At 37.2% G+C, this 21,895-nt stretch overlaps 2 pseudogenes; both read left to right on the forward strand.

Moving 5' to 3' along the window:
- The first annotated feature begins 1,659 nt into the window (after positions 1-1,659).
- On the forward strand, positions 1,660-5,274 carry LOC145089085 (uncharacterized; annotated as a pseudogene).
- A 1,133-nt stretch (positions 5,275-6,407) lies between these two features.
- On the forward strand, positions 6,408-20,371 carry LOC145089086 (MDIS1-interacting receptor like kinase 2-like; annotated as a pseudogene).
- Positions 20,372-21,895: the final 1,524 nt, after the last annotated feature.

A 21,895-nucleotide genomic window follows, 5' to 3' on the forward strand; every position in this document is an offset into this window, starting at 1 on the left:
TACAGCAAACAGTTGCAACAAACACAACCAATTTTTGTCCAAGTGCTTGTAGAAAATATGAAACAAATTGAAATTCAAATTGCTTGGTCCTCCGAAAGCAATCCAATTAAGTAAACCCTAAACAGTGATTGAAATTCATATATGATCTGCCAAATAAATTATGGAAATAAACAACTCGGGGACAGGGTTGAAAGAAATTAGAAGATTCGAAAAGGATAATAGCTTACTAAAATTTTCATTTTATCAATTTCTATAATGTCTGTTTCTAAAACTATTTTCGACAAGTGACTCGTACTAATAGGACTGCATGTGGATAGAGTAATTTTCCTTTGTTCGTCATCTTTATTTCTAAAATTTTTACTAGATTAGAATCTGAAACTTGTAAATTGATTCCCCCCCCCCCCCCCCCCCCTCAAAATTAAAGTCAAAATCCATATTCAAATCTGAATCACGCAACTTTATTTTCACCCTCTCCCTCGTAACTGACATGGGGAGTTAATAAGTAGCAGGTTTCAATGATTCAATCGATAGGTGAGGTAATCAAATTTGGTTATGCAATAAATTTTGAGATTGAACTCTGAATCGACAACCCCTCATCATCATTGATTTCATCTCCTTATCACTCATACACATGTAAATCAAAGCATAAAACAAAAGGTAACAATTTCACCCCACTTTCTTTCTTTGATTTGCTCTGCTTTTGTTTAGGTCTCCGATGAAAATCTCTAGACATTTGGTTGGGGAGTTTTCTACCGAGGGAAGAAGATGTCGTGTAAAGAGGGTGGGTAAGATATCGTTCAAAAAGGAATAGTGCTATCCAAAAGTCATCGTCTTCGGTGGTTGCTCCGACAGCAAAGAACGGGATAATTTTTTTAAACAACAGGACAAAGTCTGTAAGTTTTTTATTAGAACAGGACCATTTTTGTAACTTTGAAAAATAGAGATCATTTTTGTAAATTTGGCCTAGCCAGAGTTCCATTGTTGTAATTTTATGAAACATAACGACAATATCTGTAATTTTATGAAACATAACGACAATATCTGTAATATTTTAGTCGGGGACCATTTACACAAATAGGTAGACCATTTGCATAAATAGGCATGTTTTTAGGTACCATTTACATAAATACGCATGTTTTCCTAAACCTGTCCTAAAATTGTATATATTTATATAATTTACGGGAAATCAAGATTTGTAAGAAGAGATATAAGGGAGGTGGAAATTTGAGAGGAAATTCTTAAACAAATTCGATTTGAAGAGATGTAAAAAGTCATACGTAAAAAATTAATGTTTATATCTTATGATTTTATGTAAATTTATATGTTATGATTTTTATGCAAGTTTAGATAGAAGCTTCCCTTACAATTTCGCTGTCATATTTCTAAATCATTCATGCATAGAAACATTTCTTTAAAAAAAAAGAATGCCAGAGTTTGCGATAAAAACTCAGACATGGTTTATGAAATAACTGAAGAGAATAAATATTGTGGTCTAAACTGTTGGAAGAAACACAACCCATATAAGGGTTTGAAAAAACATAACAAAACAAGTACCTATTGACTTCAGGTCTCCTCTTCTAAATTGAGTCTATCATATTACCATCTTGATATGCATAAAATGAGTTTATCATTTGTCCTTACTCGTCAGATCATCAAACAATGTGGAAGATTTCGTCCAAAATTAGCATTGCTGTGCACACGTTAACCATGCTGATGATGTTTTCTTTCATGTTAGCATCCCTGTGTCCTACTGATCATGTTCAACGATGTCATACTGGTTGGAATTATTTCACTTGCAACAATGGACGTGTAGTTGAGATAGACACCGGTTACTGTGACAAAAGTGACCTGATAAAGGTAATCATTTTCTTATTTCCGAGTGTTGAGAGGCTAGAAATTTCACATAGTAATCTTATAGGAAACATCCTACAACAGATTGGCTTGCTGCAAAATCTGACATATATTTCTGTCTCATGGAATTATAACACAGGAGGTACCTTTCCTGTATACATTACCAATCTCACCCGATTAGAACACCTTGACCTTTCAGATAACAATCTCAGCGGAAGCGTCCCATCTCAGTTGTGGAGTCTCAAGAACTTGAAGTTTCTAGATCTTGGCCACAATCAGTTGACCGGTCCAATCCTGCAATCTTTTGCTTCCATGTTCAATCTCACCCGATTGGAATCCCTTGACCTTTCCAGTAACAGTTTAAATGGTACCCTTCCATCTCAATTGTGGAGTCTCAAGAATTTAGAGATTCTGGATCCTAGGCACAATTGGTTGACTGGTCCAATCCTTCAATCTTTTGCTTCCATGTTCAATCTCACCTGATTAGAATACCTTGACCTTTCCAGTAACAGTTTAAATGGTACCCTTCCATCTGAATTGTGGAGTCTCAAGAATTTAGAGATTCTGGATCTTAGCTACAATTGGTTGACTGGTCCAATCCTTCAATCTTTTGCTTCCATGTTCAATCTCACATGATTAGAATACCTTGACCTTTCCAGTAACAGTTTAAATGGTACCCTTCCATCTCAATTGTGGAGTCTCAAGAATTTAGAGTTTTTGTATCTTAGCCACAATCAGTTGGCCGGTCCAATCCTTCAATCTTTTGCTTCCATGTTCAATCTCACCCGATTAGAATACCTTGACCTTTCCAGTAACAGTTTAAATGGTACCCTTCCATCTCAATTGTGGAGTCTCTAGAATTTAGAGATTCTGGATCTTAGCCACAATTGGTTGACTGGTCCAATCCTTCAATCTTTTGCTTCCATGTTCAATCTCACCCGATTAGAATACCTTGACCTTTCCAGTAACAGTTTAAATGGTACCCTTCCATCTCAATTGTGGAGTCTCAAGAATTTAGAGATTCTGGATCTTAGCCACAATCAGTTGACCGGTCCAATCCTTCAATCTTTTGCTTCCATGTTCAATCTCACCCGATTAGAATACCTTGACCTTTCCAGTAACAGTTTAAATGGTACCCTTCCATCTGAATTGTGGAGTCTCAAGAATTTAGAGATTCTGGATCTTAGCCACAATTGGTTGACTGGTCCAATCCTTCAATCTTTTGCTTCCATGTTCAATCTCACCCGAGTAGAATACCTTGACCTTTCCAGTAACAGTTTAAATGGTACCCTTCCATCTCAATTGTGGAGTCTCAAGAATTTAGAGATTCTGTATCTTAGCCACAATCAGTTGACCGGTCCAATCCTTCAATCTTTTGCTTCCATGTTCAATCTCACCCGATTAGAATACCTTGACCTTTCTAGTAACAGTTTAAATGGTACCCTTCCATCTCAATTGTGGAGTCTCAAGAATTTGGAGATTCTGGATCTTAACCAAAATCAGTTGACCGGTCCAATACTAACATCTTTTGGTTCCAAGCTCGATCTCACCATATTAGTACACCTTGACCTTTCCGGTAACAGTTTTAGTGGTACCCTACCGTCTCAGTTGGGGACTCTCAAAAATTTAGAATTTCTGGATCTTAGCAAAAATAGGTTAACCAGTCCAATCCCTCCGTCTTTTGGTTCCATGATCAATCTCAAACTCCTAGACTTGAGCACAAATCAACTAAGAGGACCAATTCCATAGGAAATTTGTAATCTGCAAAACCTAGAAACATTGAACCTTAGTATGAATAACATCACTGGCTCCATTCCTCCACATATAGAATATCTGAAGAACATAAAAGAACCCGACCTTAATCATAATCAGCTTTCTGGTGTGATTCATCTTGAATTTAGAAACTTGTCTAGTCTCTCTTACCTTGATTTTTCATCAAACCATTTTTCCCGGAATGTATCCTTTCAGTATCCGTGTAGATTACAGTATCTAGACCTCTCTGATAATTTCCTGACTGGTTACAACGGATTAACTAACTGCTACCATTTAAGGTATCTGGACCTTAGTGATAATATTTTTGTTGGAGAAGCAGTTAACTGTTTTAATTTCTTATCGTTGGAGTACTGTAGTCTAAACGTGTCTGGGCTTGATAGGGGATATTGTAAAAAAACTGACTATGGAAGTGTTTATGAAGGCAAGCCCTCCAAAGAACACAAACATATCCTCCTTTTGGAGATTCTTCTTCCGATGATTGTTGGATTTTGCTTCTTTTACCATCACAAAAAGGGCACCATGGAGAAAAGTCCACCAAAACTACAAAAACATGGAGACGTGTGCTTAGTATTGAATTACGATGGGACGCTTGCATTCGAAGACTTCATCAAGGCAACAGAAGACTTCGACCTCAAATATTGCATTGGAACCGGTGGTTATGGAAGTGTTTATGAAGTGAAACTGCCAAACGGTAAAACATTTGCTTTGAAGAAACTCCATCGATTTGAAGCCAAGTGTCCAGCATTTGACAAGAGTTTGAAGAACGAGATCCAAGTCTTAACCAACCTAAGGCACAAAAACATTGTGAAACTCTATGGTTTTTTTTGCATAACAATTGCAACTTCCTTGTATATGAATACATGGAAAAAGGAAGCATATTTTGCGCATTGAGTGACAACGAATTCGCTGTCTTGTTGGATTGGAAGACAAGGGTAAACATTATCAAACAGGTGGCGCATGCTTTGTCGTACATGCATCATGACTGCAGCCCACCCATCATTCATCGAGACATATCAAGTAACAACATTCTCTTGAGCAAAGAAATGGAAGGATTTGTGGCTGACTTTGGAGCAGCTAGATTGCTCGACCCTGATTCCTCCGACCAAACCATTGTCGTAGGAACTTTGGGATACATTGCTCCATATATGTATTTGTAGATTCTAATGATTCCTTTACCTATGTTAATTAGTAGGCGAAATTATACTAACAAACATTCGGTATAAACATGTAGAACTTGCATATAACATCATTGTGAACGAAAAATGTGATGTGTATAGCTTTGGAGTGCTTGCACTTGAAATAATTGGAGGGAAGCATCCTGGAGACCTCCTAACGTCTCTCAACTATTCTAACCGAGAAGGTGCAACTTTGGAAAGTATATTTGACAAGCGACTCCCTTATCCAACTGATGACAGACGGATTAAAATGGAAATTCTCCGTGTTTATGATGTTGCACTAGGATGCATTCGCGTGGACCAGAAGTCTCATCCGACAATGGGAAATGTCTCTCAGGAATTATCCAAGTGATGAGTCACCATATGTACTTAATGACCATATCTTTGTTTCGGTACCTCCTGATTAAAACTTCTTTCAAGTTTGTTTTTATGTGAAACCTGTTTATGTGGTCTTATTGTTTTTTATTCAAAATGATGTGCATTCTTCTACAATTGATATGAGATACAAAACTTGGTGTAGAGCCAAAGAACATCATACTTCCTCTATAGCATCCTTAACGTATGAACCAAATGTTAAATCTTCAACATGCCAATACCCAGGCAGTTGCATACAGAATTATGTTATAACCATCTACAAATTAATGTTGTAAAGTACGACATATTGGATATCATATGAATGAGTCCCAGATCTATCAAGCTTTCGTGTTGATCGTCCGCTTTCCTAATCGTAGTTCAAAGTGTATCCTTTTTTTTCTTATTAATAGCAATTGTGACATTGCAAGGTATTGTATTTACCTAAATGCCAAATGATAAATCTCATAATTTTACAATCTGATGATGAAACGTAGGCACATCATAAGAGCTATTCATTACAAAGACAATACAGAAAATAGCAACCGGTAAAAGGATACATAGAGCATAACCATATCTTAGATTACTTACTAGATGGTGAATGCAATAATCATTATGTGAACTTGATGTCTAAGATGAGCCAATTCACACTCTAAAGTAATATGGATAACCTTTTAATGGCTCAGGCTCCTTTATATTAAGTATAATAACTTCAAGATGATAATGGAAAAATGATACATTATTAGATACATACATTGAAGAACTTTTCAAGAAAGACTGATTATGCCAACCGGGATACTCTGTAATGCGAGATGATAATGGCAAAATGATACATTATTAGCAAATAAAGACTGCAGCCTGATCTATATCAGAAGGAATTACCCAGAAGTAGTCGCAGAACAAGAGTAATCTCACACTTTGTTTTTTCAAGATTCAAGCAAATTGCATCATCTACTAGTTACTACAAACCACCAGTAAACCTAATTGAAAACTGAAAAAATATCATTGCAGGCTTGCATCAAACAGATTGAATCAAACCAGCACACATCAATTTCAGATTCAATTATTGTCCTGTTCCTATCACTATAGCAAAGAGTTGCAACAAACAGAACCAGTTTTTGTCCGAGTGCTTGTAGAAAATATAAAACAAATTGAAATTCAAATTGCTTGGTCCTCCGAAAGAATGAAGGAGTTATTGTAGTCGACCGTCAAGGACATTTCGCGTGATGGTAAAGACAGACTACGGACGAGAGGGAGATGGGGCCACCAATTAATGTGAACCTTGTACCTTTTGTGCGGTTGGGGTTTATTAATTATATATTTTTGAAATAAATTTTGTAATAATCTTTTATATGAGTTTTATTTTTTGAAGTTCTGTCAAACTAGGGACTATGTTGGTAAATTAATATGTAGATACTATTTCTGTTATTTTGCGGATAATTTCTATGATTTTGTTAAACAAGTGCGACCATTTTATGAAGGCAAGCCCTCCAAAGAACACAAATCCATCCTCCTTTTGGAGATTCTTCTTCCGATGATTATTGGATTTTGTTTCTTAGTGATTGGTTATGTGCTTTACCATTATAAAAAGGCTACCACAGGAAAAGTCAGCAAGAACTACAAATACATGGAGATGTGTGCTCGATATTGAATTACGATGGGACACTTGCATTCAATGACTTCGTCAAGGCAACAGAGGACTTTGACCTCAAATATTGCATTGGAACCGGTGGCTATGGAAGTGTATATGAAGCAAAACTACCTAACGGTAAAACATTTGCTTTGAAGAAACTCCATCGGTTTGAAGCCAAGCAACAAGAGTTTCAAGAACGAGATCCAAGTCTTAACCAACCTAAGGCACAAAAACATTGTGAAACTCTATGGTTTTTGTTTGCATAACAATTGCAACTTCCTTCTACGAATAGTTAGAAACTGTATTTGGCTTAATGACCCTCTTGGGTATCGATCTCATTATATAACGTGAATATACAACTAAAGATCCTATGATTAAGGATTTGATGATAATACACCAATATATTTAAAACTATAACAAACTATCCGATCTTATCATTCTTATCTTTACATTCCCCCTCAATCTTGAGCGTAACTAGGTTGTGATTGTATCTCATTTTCTCCAACATGTTTCGAGTTGTGGGTTTAGTCGGACCATCTGCCAATTGATCATTTGAGGATATAAATCGAACATCTAAAGCCCCCATTGCTACCTTTTCTCTAACAAAATGAAAATTAACTTCTATGTGCTTTGTTCTAGCATGAAACATTGGATTAGCAGTCAAATATGTAGCTCCTAAGTTGTCACACCATAGAATCGGGGCTCGAGCTTGTTTAACACCTAACTCTCTGAGTATTGATTGAATCCACGTTGCTTCTGCTGTCCCATTTGCTAAAGCTTTGTATTCCGCCTCGGTACTTGATTTAGACATTATCGGTTGTTTTCGCGAGCTCCATGAAATCAAGTTGGGTCCTAAAAATATTGCTAAACCGCCAGTGGATCGTCTATAGTCTATGCAACCTGCCCAATTTGCATTAGTGAACACACTTAACAATGTGGAGGTGGTCTTTCGAACATGAAGCCCTGTATTGATCGTGCCCTTTATATATCTTAATATTCTCTTTACTGCTTCGAGATGCACATCTGTGGGTTTGGCCAAAAACTGACAGACTTTGTTAACTGGAAAAGAAATATCGGGTCTTGTTAAAGTAAGATACTACAGACCACCAACCATGCTCCTATACTTGAACGTATCTTTCTCATTGAGCTGTTTTCCAGAATTTAGCGACAGCTTGTCTGTGACCAGCATTGGAGTTGAGACTGCTTTACAATTCTCCATATTAGTACGCTTTAACAGATCAGAGGCATACTTTTGCTGTAACAATGTGATTCCCCCTGAATTGTGAAGCACCTCAATTCCTAGAAAATAGTGTAACTTCCCCAGATCTTTGATAGGAAAAGAAGAGCTTAGTGCTTGACGAGTTTGTCAACAACAACTTGAGATGAACCCACAATAACAATGTCATCAACGTACACCAGTATATAGATAACATATAGACAGTGACATCCTTTTGATGGAGAAAAAAAAGAGATGTGTCTGCCTTAGAAGAATGAAACCCAAGAAAATAAAGCTTGTCACGCAATCATGAGAACCAAGCCCGAGGCGATTGCTTGAGGCCATAAAGAGCTTTGCGAAGCTTACACACATGTTGAAGATGTTTAGAGTCTTCAAAGCCGGGAGGTTGTTGCATATATACTTCTTCTTTTAAAATGCCATGAAGAAATGCGTTATTGACATCTATTTGACGAAGATGCCACCCACATGAGACAGCGTGTGAGAGAACAAGTCGTATTGTGGCAGGCTTTACAATGGGACTGAAAGTATCCTGATAATCAATTCCATACTATTGTTTGAAGACTCTAGCAACCAAGCGAGACTTGTACTTATCAATGGTGCCATCTGGATTTTGTTTTAACTTAAAAATCCATTTACACCCAACAATATTTACACCAGTGGGTCTAGGAACAAGAACCCAAGTGCGAGTTGACTGTAATGCTGTAAATTCTACTTCCATGGCAGCCTTACAATTAGGATCAGTCACTGCAACTCGATGTGAAGTGGGAGTGCAAACAGAGAAGGCTCGTTTAGAAAGATCATAAGGAATGGTCCCATCTGTGAATTTCTTAGGGAAGAATTTTCCAGCACGTGCACGCGTGGTCATACTAGGAGGAGAGGCTTCAGGGGTGTGCGGAACCGGAGAAGGCATGGCACCAGGTGAGGATGGTATGGCAGCTGATGTAGGAGACAGAGGGATGAAAGCCACTGTAGTTGGTGGTGTTGGCGGTTCCTGAGTTAGAGCAGATGATGCTGATGTTGATGGCAGAGTGGCTTCAGATGCAATTGAGGAGCATGTGAATTATTGTGGCTCCTCATGCAAAACCTATGTTGGTGCTAGTGCTGGTAGTGAGGAGGAAGTCACTTGTGCAGCAGGAGAGAACTTAACTGGAACTGCATCTGCATCATAATTATTATCTAGCAATAGAGATAAGTCATATTTGCATATGTGGTCATTAGTAATTGCCGATTCATTTGAGGAAAAGAGATTGGATGGGACGTAGGAGAAGTACGAATTTGGCCATTGTTTGAAGCATAAGGGAAACAACTCTCATCAAAATTAACATCTCGAGAGATATAAACACGACCAGTGGATTTATCTAGGCATTTATAACCCTTATGAATAGAACTGTAACCCAAGAAAACACACAGAGTAGATGTAAAACTAAGTTTTCATGTATTGTGTTTTCTTAAACATGGCCAACAGGCACAACCAAAGACTCGAAGAAAAGAACATTCATGATTGATAGTTAGCAACTATTTAATAGGGGTGACACTTCCAATTGTTCGAGTAGGCATCCTATTAATCAGATAGCATGCAGTTAGAAAGGCTTCATCCCAAAAACGAAAAGGAAGGGATGATTGAGCTAAGAGAGTTAACCTCGTTTCAACTATATGACGTTCCATTTTGTTAGGATGTATGAGGACAGGACACACGATGTGTGATTCCTACTGTTTGAAAAAACTAATGCAACCTTTGACACTCTCCGCCCCAGTCTGATTGAACACTACGAATCTTGGTGTTTAAGAGTCGTTCAACATGTTTTTGAAAATTATAAAATACTTATTCAACATCATATTTGTTTTTGATAAGATAAATCCAACTGTATCGACTGTAATCATCTAAGAAACTAACATAATATTTAAAACCCCCACTAGAAACTTAGGCAGGACCCCAAACATCAGTATGCACAAGTTCAAGAGGAAATGTAGAAACACGAACTGAATTACTATAAGAAAGTTAATGACTTTTCCCACGTTGACAAGCATCACAAACTAAAGACTCATTATGAAACGAATATCCTAACTTATTTGAATTTAAAATCGTTTTGACAATTGTTGAAGTGGAATGACCAAAACGCTGATGCCATTAAGACCGAGAGACGTTGACACTTGATAGACCTTGACGTTGAGGAAGATTTCTACAACAACTGATGGGAAGTGGATAGAGCCCGCCTTTGCTCCTACCTAGTAGGATGATTTTCTTCGTTGCTATGTCCTTGTCAAAGAAAACATTAGGATAAAGTTCAGTAAATACATGATTATCGGCCATAAGCCTTTGAGCGGACAAAAGATTTCTGCTAATATGTAGGACATGTAAAACGTTTTTGAGATAAAGAGGTCTAGTTAAACCGGGAATTATTGACTGAACAACATGTGAAATAAACAAACCTACACCATTTTCCACTTGGACTTGATCCTTCCCGTGATAACACTCTTGGACAGTGAGACGGTCAATCTCATTAGTCAGATGGTCTGTTGCTCCACAATCAATAAACCAATTTGGTTTTGGATGGTACCCTGCGGAGGTCACACTATTTTCCCCACGATAATCTTTTGCCAGATACGAGTGGTTGAAATGATTTCTGCAAGTGAGAGCTGTGTGGCCAGGTATACCACACACTTGGCAGCGGGGTCCCCTATTTCCATGACCACGCCCCTACCTCGTCCATGATAGCTTCCTCCTAGAGAATTTCCTCTATGATTATAGTTATTGTGCCCATTTGAATTGTTATAATTGCGAAAAGGTGAGGCACTGTTGTTGTTACTTTCTTGGTGTGTGACATTATTGGCAGAGGACAAAAATTCCACTATGCTTCCCATGGCAATGGCTTGAACCTCGTGTGCAATCAAATATGAGTAGAACTCTGGAAGCGTGACTTTCCTTTCGTTGCTGAGGACTGTTATGGCGGTGAACAAGTCGCCATGTCTTGGCCCTAATCCTACCAGTATATAGCCAATTACCTCTTCATCATTCATTAGTTGTCCAATGATTTCCATGGTATTTGCAAAACCAGTCATTTTCTGGTACTACTCTGCAACACTTAGATATCTGTGACAATAGTCAAATTCGGGTCAAGTCTAATTCGAACAAAGTCATCAAGTCAAACCGGTCAACTCAATTAAACCTTGTATATTAAGGTTTGTGTTATGTAATTACTGTATAACTCACTATTTTAATAAGAAAACATCACTTGGAAATTTTGTGTGTTTAATTTTCCTTAGCCTTAGTGCTAAACAATGAACAAAACAATGTTGCATACTCATCGGGAGTGTGTAAGATCCTAAAACCTGGCTTAACGGGGTTCACGGACCTTGCGTTGCAGAGCCAAACACTCACAAATGTCACACACGAAACCTCTCTCAATCGTTTTCACTCTATCTCTCTTTATCTAGAATCTCTCCCAAATCTCTCCAAGAATGTGAAATCTCTCCCAAATCTCTCTTTGTATGAGAAATCTCTCCAAGAATGTGAAATCTCTTCCAAATCTCTCTTTTTATGATAAATCTCTCCAAGAATGTGAAATCTCTCCCAAATGTCTCTTTGTATGAGAAATCTCTCCAAGAATGTCAAATCTCTCCCAAATCTCTCTTTGTATGAGAAATCTCTCCAATAATGTGAAATCTCTCCCAAATCTCTCTTTGTATGAGAAATCTCTCCAAGAATGTCAAATCTCTCCCAAATCTCTCTTTGTATGTGAAATCTCTCCAAGAATGTCAAATCTCTCCCAAGTTCTCTCAAAAGTTCCTTAAACTTTTTATAGTCTTTCGGGCCATCCCGACCCTTAACCAGGTCAAAAACGGCTTAAAACAGGGGTAAAAACGAGTAAAATAGGCTTAAGGACCCGAAACCCTTCTTAAGGAGTCGAACCCTCTTAAGGACCCGAAACCCCTCTTAGGAACCCAACCTGTTAGAAGCGAACTTGTTAGAAGCGAAGGCATCAGAAGTGAACCCTCCCTTCGGACCGAGCCCCGCATAAGGGACCGAACCCTCCCCTTCGGACCGAACCTTCGGTTCATTTCGGTCTATTTCGCTCCATTTCGCTCTTACCCTCTTTCGCCTCGTTTCGCTTCGGCCCAGCACCAGAAGGGACCGAACCTCCGGCCAGGACCGAGAGGTCTCGCTGGAAGCCCATTTCTTTCCGGTTTTCGACTACGACTTCCTTTTAGCTCCGTTTTCAATTGTTTTAACGCGAGATTTTCACCCAAAACTTTATTTTAACATATAAGGCCCCATATATTCTAATTATCCACGTTTTTGGGGATAAACCTTATCCAAGAAGAGTGTATGAAGTACAAGAGGTGGAGTGTTGACTTTTCTTTATTCTATGACACAAACAACCACTCCCATACCCACTCCATGTCACTATTCACCATCAGCCCATACCTAGTCATTTCATGGTACTTTTTCGACCATTTTTTTAGCCACACACCTGGTTAAGGGTAAGAAAACCCTCCTATCTCCTCACATTTCTTTTATTTCCTCTCATTCTTCCATCAAGAAAAAACTTCATTTTCTCTCTTTAAAATTCGAGATTCAAGGCTATACTGCAAGGTTTTCTTCTACTTTTGGTAAGTATTAACATCCTCCATATGATTATTTCACTTCCTTCTACTCAAATCATAGATATCTTACACAAACTCCATCCTATTGGTGTTAGATCTTTGAATCTTCAAGCAATCTCCCAAAGTGTTCTTGAGTTGAACACTTCTTTTCTCCACCATCCATCTATTGAAATCACCTAAGGTGAGTTCATACCCCTTACATTTTCATGTTTATTAAGTTTTTAGGGGGGGGGGGGGGAATACAAGTTAAAACACTAAGAACCTAACTAAACATTTCTAATAGCTTTCATCAAAAAGTTGGACTCCATTCACGGACTATTTTGGGAAACTTAAACATTTTTGTTTTCAAAACTGTTTTAGGTGTAAGTAGTTCCAGTTCTTAGCTTTAAAATGACTACTTGCACATCTCCATACGATTTTTCTACAATTTATGGTGATTTTTACAAAACTGCCTACTATTTCAAACACCAATCCAGACCAGGCTGTGATTATGGACTTTTTCACTCAAGTTGGAAGTCATTAAAAATCATGATAAAAATTATGAGTAAACTAGACACATTTTGGGAACTCTCAGAATTTACGGATTTAGTTTTCGACTTCGTATGATTTTTCTATGACTTTTCTAAAACAGCGCAGAAAGGTTAAAAATTAGTTAAAAGCTAATAACTTTCATAACACTTTGTATTATGTTGAACAAAGTGTATAACAATAAGTTCTAAATATTGAATGTGTTTCCTTGTTAGTTTATCATCATAAACTGAAACTTAGGTGCTGTTTGTTTTTCTGAAGCCAAAATGTTTGCAATCTGCGGACCACATCTGCAAACCTCTGCAGCAGAAGAGGTGGACCAAACGTCTGCAGTCTGCAATAAGACTGTTTGTTTTTTAACGTCTGCAGGCTGCTGAAATAAACTGAATTTTAAATAAAATTATTTTACAAACTTAAAATGATTTTTCAACACCAAAATTTTAATAATAATAGTCTTATAACATTGAAAATAAAATTCTTGCAACTAAATTAGTCATACAATAAAAAAAAATGTTTTACAATAACAATTTCATTTAAAACAATTCAATCTATATTGTGCGTCAACTGATCAGCAATTTCATCACGTAACTGGGTCATATATTCACGGTCTGCTGCAGTACCATGTGTTGGAATCCCGTCTTCATCATCATCAATGGCCACATTGTTATTTCGAAACGGGACATTGGGTTCATCGTATCGTGCGAATTACTCATCACTCAATCCTTCTTTCCTTATATAATTATGAAGCACAAAGCATGCCATGGTAATGTTTCTTTGTGTCACAAACGGGAATGGTGCCATCCTCTTCAATATAGGGAAGCGTGCTTTCAAAACACCAAAAGCACGCTCAATGACATTTCGAAGTTTTGCATGTCCATGGTTAAATTTTTCTTTCTTGGTCAATGCACGTCTTTGATGAAAATCTCCAAGCCAATACCTCACATTACGATAAGGGGCCATAAATCCTCGAGTGTGTGTATACGCGGCATCACAAAGATAATATTTGTCTGAAAAAAATGCAAAACACTAATCAATTTTCAAATTAAAATGAAAATATTAAAAAAAAAACAAAAAATTACCTGTTGGTGGAAACGGGAATGATGCTTGTGGATCGGCTACTGCTTCTGATAATATTCTAGAGTCATGCGCTATCCCTACCCACCCGGTCACAACAAATGTAAAAATCATATTGAAGTCACATATTGCCAATACGTTTTGGTAGCAATCTCCCTTTCCCCTACTTCTATATAAGTCTTGTTTCTTAGTAGGGACAACAGCATGTATCAAAGTGCCATCAAGTTCACCAACTGCTCCTTTGAAAACCCTTCGTAGCCTCCTATTATGTCCTGGAATGTTTGGATTCGGATTAAAAGATGCTGGTACTATAACATCTTGTGCGAAAAGCATCATTTTTTCCAACACTTCATAAAAAAATTTATCAATTGTTTGCTTCGAGTGTTGAAATCTCCGCTTGATAATCACGTAACATTGATTATGTCCGATCATCATCAAAAACATAGCCATCTTTTCCTCAACTGATACATGTTTGCTGTCCTTTAATGAGTAATTTGCTCTAAAATGAGCACATAGTCGTACAAAAGATTCACGGGACATGCGTAATACTTCAACACATTGTAAACGATTACGGTGTAATAACTCCAATGTGTATTCGTGTCCCGTCATTTCTGAATCATTATCCCGCAATCGTTTCACACCCCTCTTCCAAAAATAACGGATGTATAGGTACATTAGAATTACGAGAAGTAACTTTTGATCGTGATCCATATGAACCTAAAATCAATAAAGTAGAACTTTAAAAAACATTACATAAACCATATTTCAAGTATCAAATAAACATTCCATTTATCATATTTCAAGCCAAAATAACATTACATAAACCATATTTCAAGTATCAAATAAACATTCCATTAATCATATTTCAAGTACCAACAAGGGCAAAAAGACCTAAAAAAATAGTTCCAACAAAGGCAAAAACATTTAACAAAGTAGTTCCAACAAGGGCAAAAAGTCCTAACAAAATAGTTCCAACAAAGGCAAAAACATTTAACAAAGTAGTTCCAACAAGGGCAAAAAGTCCTAACAAAATAGTTCCAACAAAGGCAAAAACATTTAACAAAGTAGTTCCAACAAGGGCAAAAAGACATAACAAATACTTTCAACACTAGAAAATCATCGAACAATCTTCCCATCCTTCAAAACTCCTAAACTGGTACCCGTCATCTCAAGCCACCCTCATAATATCTCGGGAACATCGGGCAAATGCATCCACATCTCTCTCATGTTCGTGGTTCCTCCAAAAATATGATATGCGACAAAGCGTAAAGGATCTGTAGGGCCTAACTGAAGGACCTCTAACTTCTCTAAACATTGAGGAATTGTATACCCTTTAGTCAAACTTTGTAGAGCTTTCTTCATTTCAAATGCTAAATCGTCAGCAGTAACAGAAGTTCCATCAGGTGAAGAAGCAGACGGTGAGGCACTAGGAGCTACAGGAGTTGAGGGTTTAGACCTTTTGTTGGGGTTACCGGATGGTGTAGCAGTATATGGTGAACCAGTTGAAGGTGAAGCAGCAGAAGGTGAACCAGCAGAAGGTGAAGCTGCAGAAGGTGAAGCAGTAGAAGGTGGTGGCTCATGATGAGAAGTGTCAACACCATCATCATCCATTGCATCAAAAGGGGTGGCGGTGATCTGAAGTGGTGGAACACGACAGGAGGATGCGCCAGCTACTGATGATGATTGGGTTTAGTAACTCCTAAAATTACCAGTAACACTATTTCCATCAAAAAGACGTGCACAAAGATCTGGAAAAGGCAGTGGAATTGTTCTCAAAGAAGCAGCTTTCAGATGCCCCTAAACCCAAATGTAACAAGAAATAATATAAGAATATTTGGCAACTTCAAACGTAAATGTTATATATATATATATATATATATATATATATATATATATATATTATTGTATATTAATGTATATGTACCTTCTTAAAATCATCCCACTCCTCGGCTGTTAAATTAAACGTGTTTGTTTGAGAATTGTATATATTACCGGTTTTGTTTTTTAAATATACCCATCCAGTGTATTTGGCTTTCAGATTGTCATATGCGTTTTTCATTTGTTTTTGAGTTAACTCAACCCCAAATTTCTCCTTAAGAACACTTCCAAGCCTTATCCATGAATCTTTCTGCAAACTCAATCTTTTTCTACCAACACTCTCTACTTCTTCAATACAAGTATCCAATAAGCATTTTAAGTGCTCATTGGTCCATTGTTGTTTTTCTCCTATCTCTAATAACCAAATAACAATAAACAGTGAACAAGTAACATCATTATTTCAAGAAAAAGTTTTTATTTTCACGACAAATTTGTAATTTTGTTTTATTTTCAATCACAATAATGTGAAACTTTTTATTCAATTATAAATAACCTCAATTAGAGTGTTTTAATTCAAAGTTTTCTAAAAAACTTTATAAATCAAATAAACTTCACTTTAACGACAAAAACTTTACTTCTATAAAATAAACAAAACTTATGTCTCTTTTTGATGCTTTCTATCATATACATACAAAATCAACAATCATATACATATACACTATCATATAAATATACACAATCAATAATCATATATATATATATATATATATATATATATATATATACACACACACAACTTTGAATTACTGCATATTTAAGTAATACAATCAATTCTAATTATAAGCATTGTTGATAATATGGGTGAGTGGAAATTTAACATTGTTGGTGTACATAACCTAAATTACATTCAAGGTATCATATAAGCATCATAAGAACATCATTCAAAACAACAGGAGGCATGCCCAGGCTTGACAATAACATAATTAAACAGAAAATTTGGGTGCTACTGTTACAGGTTTAACATCTAGGTTCAATTGCTAATTGAAGCACAAACACTTACACAATTGGACTTTTTCGATCAAACAGACCAAGCTGGAGATGTTACAGGTTTAACATCTCGGTATTTCATTCAAAATCAAATCCAATTTCACATTCAAAGATAAATTACTTTCATTACAAATGTTTTTATTTTACAGCTCTTTTATGAGTTATGCATCAATTAACATAAATTCTGAACTATAGCTTCAATGCAACGGATAAGAAGGGAATAACAGAAAGTCGGGAGAAGAAGGAAGACTGACAGCAGGAAAAAAAAACGAACCTGTAGCTGTGAGGTCGAAGTCTCCGGTGTAGCTGTGGGGGCGACGGTCTCCGGCCGGTGGCTTCACAGGGGAGGCGCTGGTTAACGGCGGCGAGCAGGGGAGGATTCGTCGCTTGGTCGCTAGTTGAAGTTGTCGTTGTGACCTTGTTGTTCACCGGCTGCTGCAATCGACTGTGATGGTCGGAAAATCGGAGGACGCCGGATCGGAAAGGAAGGCGGCGATCGATGGTTTTGATCGGAGAGGAGGGTTGCGACGGTGGTGGTCGCTGCAAGGTGGAGTACGATCGATCGATCGAGGGTTTTTTCTGGGAGGGTTGGACGAGGACCGGAGGCGGAAGCAAAAAAAAAAAGACGCGTTTTTTTAGGTTAAAGGGCTTGCAGACTTTAGAAGATGCTATCCCATATCTGTGTGGTGAAGACCTCGCGCAGATGTTTTTATGTCTGCGCACTTCAGAAAAAACAAACAGACTGCAAACCATTATGTCTGCGTGTGGTCTGCGCCTCGCAGACAGAAGAGGTCACGCAGACCTGCAGAGAAAAAACAAACACCCTCTTAGTCATTCATGATAAGATTATTCATTCATTTAGAACACGTATATTAAGCTATAATAAGCATAATTTATGGATTCATAACACTAATGCATTTTCATAAAATAGTTCTTATACATTACAAACGTTTTGGATAAACTATAATAGGTATAGTTTATGTATCATTTACTTCTCAAACTTATTTACCAAAAGTTTTCAGTTTAGTTCACGTAAATCTGTTAATGAATAAATTTGTGAGTCATTCGCTTCGGGTTACTTCCAAAGTAACCAATTCAAAAAGTCCTGTAAATTGTAACTAGAGTCTCTTGTAGGGAGAACCCACACCTGAGCTGCTTGCAACAGCTAGACCGGCAGGTCTGGGGTGTGAAGTGTCATTTAACGGCGACGCCTGAAGATCGTCGCATTACGAGACCGTCTAAGTTAAGTATGGTTATGATAACTCACATGTGGTATTAACAAATCATAATATTTACGGGTTCTAACTATAAATTAACGAGTTATGTCGATTTAGCTCACTGAAATCACTTTAAGTATGGAAAAATACTTGTACGCCTTCATATCAAAAAGGGTTTTATGTCGATTTAAAATCACTTTTTATATCAATAATTACAGATATTGCTGTATATTTTTGGTCTTGGTATTTAAGACTACACACCATTCATTACGGGAGTTTTCTCAAATCAGAAAGGGTTTTTACGCAAATTTGAAACCACTTTTATATCTTTAAGTATGACAAATACTTGTTCATTTTTGGGTCCTGGTATTTAGGACCACATAACTTTTATCAGGAAAATATTGGATTTTTCTTGGTAACATACATCTCTTTACAAAGATCGATTTTCAAACTCTTACTGTTAAAAGCTTATGAACTCACCAACCTTTGTGTTGACACTTTTCAAAACTACTTGTATTCTCAGGAATTCAGTGAAACAGGAAATCAACAGCGTTTTGAGGATGGGACGATAAATCGTCAAACAGTTCATTTTGTATCATAATGTAATTGATTTGAATCACGTAAACATATACTTTGGTGTAACTTTTTCAATAATATTTATGATGGTTGTATTTACTTTGAGCACTATTATACTCGTTGTGATACTCTACATGAAGTCCTCCACCCCTGGAAGTTTCCGCCATCCTTGGTTTGGGGGTGTGACAATATCCCTTTTTTGTATTTGAGAGTTGAGTGCGAATCTCGATAGAATTTCCACGATGCTGAGTGGAAAACATGGTGATAAGGGCAGTCCATAATTTTTGAGCAGTGTAAGTGCAGCGGATTAACTGAGGAAGAACTTCTTCTGTCATGGAAGGCAGAAGACCCCCAATTACTGTTTGAGCTTGAACTACCAAGGTGTCGTGTTCTGGGTTTGGAGATTCTTTTGGCGGCTCGATTGTTTCTTTTCCTGTGGTGCTGGTACTTGTGATTATTTTGGCTGGAGGCGCCGGTGTAGTGCCATCTAGATGGCTAAAGAGCTGAACTCCCTTTAGAATCGGGATTACTTGTGCCCTCCATAGGAGGAAATTGGTGCGGGTTAATTTGCAGGATACGGCGGTAGCGATAATGGAGGATTTCACCGGTGCCAACATGTTGAAGAAGAAAAAGAGATACCCTTTGGAAGGAGACCAAAAGAGTCGGATGAGAACTATGGTTTAACGAAGGATTTTCAGCTTTGTTACCAAGTTAGAAACTGTATTTGGATTAATAACCCTCTTGGGTATCGATCTCATTATATAACGTGAATATACAACTGAAGATCCTATGATTAAGAATCTGATGATAATACAACAATATATTTAAAACTATAACAAACTATCCGATCTTATCTTTCTTATCTTTACAGGAATACGTGGAAAACGGGAGCCTATTTTGCACATTGAGTGACAATGAATTCACTGTCATGTTGGATTGGAAGACGAGGGTAAACATTATCAAACATGTAGCACATGCTTTGTCATACATGCATCATGACTGTAGCCCACCCATCATTCATCGAGACATATCAAGCAACAACATTCTCTTGAACAAAGAAATGGAAGGATTTGTTGCCGACTTTGGAGCAGCCAGATTGCTCGACCTTGATTCCTCCGACCAAACCATTGTCGTAGGAACTTTGGGATACATTGCTCCAGGTAAGTATGTGTAGATTCTAATGATTCCTTTAGCTTTGTTAGTAGATGAAATTACACTAAACAATCGTTTGATATAAACATGTAGAACTTGCATACAACATCATTGTGAACGAAAAATGTGATGTGTATAGCTTTGGAGTGCTTGCGCTTGAAACAGTTGGAGGGAAGCATCCTGGAGACCTCCTGATGTCCCTCAACTATTTAAACCGGGAAGGTGCAACTTTGGAAAGTATACTTGACAAGTGACTCCCTTTGACAGACGGATTAAAATGGAAATACCGCGTGTTTATAATGTTGCACTAGCATGCATTCGCATGGATCCAAAGTCTCGCCCGACAATGAGAAACGTCTCTCAGGAATTATCCAAGTGATGAGGCAGCATTTGTACCTGATGACCATATCTTTGTTTCGGTACCTCCCGATTAAAACTTCTCTCATGTTTGATTTTATATGAAACCTGTTTATGTGGTCTTATTGTTTTTTACTCAAAAACTAGTTCTCATATACATAATACATCAACATGATGTGCATTCTTGTGCAATTGATATGAGATACAAAACTTGGTGTAGAGCCAAAGAACATCGGACCTCCTCTGTGGCATCCTTAATGTATAAATCAAACGTTAAATCTTCAACATGTATATACCCAAGCAATTGCATACAGAATTATCGGCTATAATTATGTTATAACATTCTACAAATTAGCGTTGCAATGTACGACATATTAGATATCATTGATCCCAAATCTACCACCCTTTCGTGTTCATTATCCGCTTTCCAAATCTTAGTTCAAAATGTTCCTTTTTTTATTAATGGCAACACCGAACAAGGACAGAGCTTGTATAGGGCAAAGAGGGTTGTCCCCCCCCCCCTCCCCGCCAAAAAAAATCATAACTTCAAGCACGGTCACTGAATATGATCCCTCATTATTTGATATTATTTTTAATTATGACCCAATGTCAGGTTGTTTGCGATAACTGAACACACTTTTATCTTTTGGACTTGTTGGCTTGAATAGGCAAATAGATCCTCACATTAACTAATATATATTAATTTTTAGTGAAATTACGATACCAGTACTAACATACTTACCATTGTGACATTGGTATGTATTGTGTTTGCCTAAATGGCAAATGAAAAATATTAGACTATGTGAACTTGATGTCTAATAGGGGTGAGCAAACCCAAACCAAAAAACCGAGAAATTTGAAGATTAATCTCAAACTTTTGACTTGGAAAAGAGAAAGTTGAACGTTTGTTTACCGAATTCTTTCCTTATATGTGTCATTTAATTGACTGTTAAGATGCTATTAGTAATTTTCATAATTTGGTTAACTTTGATGTAGAGTCGATTATTAAGGCTTTAGTTGACTGCATGATTGATGCGAAAGAAAACCTAGATGGTAATGATTCGAGAACAAGAAAATAAGCTACTGGTATGTTTTTTAAGTTTTTTTTTTTTTCTAATAAAAAAATCCAATCCACTCACTCATTGTCTATAATTCCATCTTTCAGAAATTGCAGTTAACCTAGCTTTAATTTATTGCAATGATACGAAAAAACGAAACACGGGGCCAAACGCGTAGCTAATTCTCATCTAGTTAATTAATAAAATACTAAAGAAGGAAATCAATCCAATTAAGTAAACCCTAAAACAACGAGTGAACTTCATATATGATCTGCCAATTAAATTCCAGAAATAAACAACTCCGGCCAAGGGTTGAAAGAAATTAGAAGATTCGAATAAGATAGCTTACTGATGGCAAGAATGAAGGAGTTATTGTAGTCGACAGTCAAGGACAGTTCGCGTGATGGTAAAGACAGACTACGGACGAGAGGGAGATGAGGCCA

The sequence above is a fragment of the Lactuca serriola genome, chromosome 2, assembly GCF_051521515.1.
Source record: "Lactuca serriola cultivar US96UC23 chromosome 2, Lser_US96UC23_V15, whole genome shotgun sequence".
Classification (NCBI taxonomy): Eukaryota; Viridiplantae; Streptophyta; class Magnoliopsida; order Asterales; family Asteraceae; genus Lactuca; species Lactuca serriola.